General features: G+C 58.9%; 1 protein-coding gene across 3 annotated transcripts in view; it reads right to left on the bottom strand.

Moving 5' to 3' along the window:
- The window catches only part of TBC1D22A (TBC1 domain family, member 22A), a 472,727-nt gene that overhangs the window by 348,634 nt on the left and 123,723 nt on the right, over nucleotides 1-370 (bottom strand). The gene's annotated exons all lie outside the window — the stretch shown is intronic.

Raw genomic sequence — 370 nt, 5'->3', positions numbered from 1 at the left:
CACCTCCTTCTCTCTCTCTGCCTCCCACCTCCTTCTCTCTCTCTCTCCCACCTCCTCCTCTCTCTCTGCCTCCCACCTCCTTCTCTCTCTCTCTCCCTTCCACCTCCTTCTCTCTCTCTCTCTCTCCCACCTCCTCCTCTCTCTCTGCCTCCCACCTCCTTCTCTCTCTCTCTCCCTTCCACCTCCTTCTCTCTCTCTCTCTCTCTCCCACCTCCTCCTCTCTCTCTCCCTCCCACCTCCTTCTCTCTCTCTCTCCCTCCCACCTCCTCTTTCTCCCTCCCACCTCCTTCTCTCTCTCTCCCTCCCACCTCCTTCTCTCTCTCTCTCTCCCTCCCACCTCCTTCTCTCTCTCTCCCTCCCACCTCCTTCT

Source organism: Mandrillus leucophaeus, unplaced genomic scaffold (genome assembly GCF_000951045.1).
Source record: "Mandrillus leucophaeus isolate KB7577 unplaced genomic scaffold, Mleu.le_1.0 Scaffold26, whole genome shotgun sequence".
NCBI classification, from domain to species: Eukaryota; Metazoa; Chordata; class Mammalia; order Primates; family Cercopithecidae; genus Mandrillus; species Mandrillus leucophaeus.
This window is presented reverse-complemented; position numbering and strand designations above follow the sequence as displayed.